Raw genomic sequence first — 1,348 nt, 5'->3', positions numbered from 1 at the left:
CTGAAAGTTATTGGCTCGAGTGAGCGGGTAATCGGGAATATCACAGTTCGAGATTGAATGACATTTGGGCCTTTGCTGTAGTAGAGGAGAGACGAGCTGCTAGCCCGCCCCCCCTCCCGCACTATGACAGGGCCGCCCATCCGGCCCATCCGGCCCATCCAGCAACATTCATAAGTGTATTCACAGTTGCCTCGGCAGAAGAACTCGCCCAGATAGTTTTGTCAACAAACAACGTTATAAATTAAACTTTACGATTCTTCAGTGACGCTACCGAGGTGATATGCTCGGTCTCTTTGGCGTTGTAATGTCGAATATAGGCGGTAATAGCACCTATTAGTGACCCTTATTGCTAGCCATTATGATTGTGACCTGCGTTACTGGTGGCCATCTTGCCTCCCTCTGTCTCTCCCTGCCATAAAGCCATCGTATCCGCTTTTTGTGGGCGGCTCGAGATTGCACTCGGGAGTCAGACGCGCTGAGGATCAGGGTCGAGCGCTGTCGGTCGTCATCCGCCGCCGTCTACCTGTGAGATCGCAGTCGCTCCTCGTTCGTTTGGTGCGGCAACGAGGAACCACTGCTCGCGCTCGCTCGTTTCACGGCCACGGGATCAACACCAGGCCTTTTTGTACAAGGTGTGCACAGTGGGTTAAATATCGTGCAGGCTTTGCATCATGCGCTAATTTTAGGGCGTTTGGTTTTTTGGGTGACAAAGAAACCTAACGTAGTTATAGCGCGAATCCGCTTGTTTATGAGACAAGGTGACCCGGTACTCATTTTAGATTTACAATCAACGAGAACTATATGCTGTTGCTGGCGCTGAGCCACCATGGGTAAGCTAGATTTGATGGTGGATGAGATACGCAGAGGAAAGACAATTTTGTTCTCCTGGTCTTATTGCTATAATTAATGAAGATAATACCTCCTTTAGTTCTCTCATTACGAAGCAGATTTGAAAAGTTCTCGCTCGTGTGATTATTTCTGAAAAAAAGTTTGACAGTGAAACAGTCTAGGGGCCTCGTAATCCCGTGTCAGTTATATCCTGCCGGTAAGCTTCATCTCTGATTACAGATCATCCTAGCTACCGGTGCTCATTAATATTCGCCTCCCTCGCCTCTGCCACTAAGCCCCTATTTTTATCGCAAAGACTAGTCGCTTTTACTTGTTTCTTGAAGGTCCCGCCGATGCTGAAGTTTACTCCTCGCGAAAAGAAGCACGAAAGCGTGGAAGGTATTGGCCTCCTGAAGATCGAAGAAGGACGATAAGAAATAGCTGATGATTTTTACCGATGAGGTTCCAATAAGTTTAAACTGTTTGCATCGGCTCCATCGTGGAGTGATACCTTAGTAGA

The sequence above is a fragment of the Penaeus monodon genome, chromosome 22, assembly GCF_015228065.2.
Source record: "Penaeus monodon isolate SGIC_2016 chromosome 22, NSTDA_Pmon_1, whole genome shotgun sequence".
In the NCBI taxonomy this organism is placed as follows: Eukaryota; Metazoa; Arthropoda; class Malacostraca; order Decapoda; family Penaeidae; genus Penaeus; species Penaeus monodon.
This window is presented reverse-complemented; position numbering follows the sequence as displayed.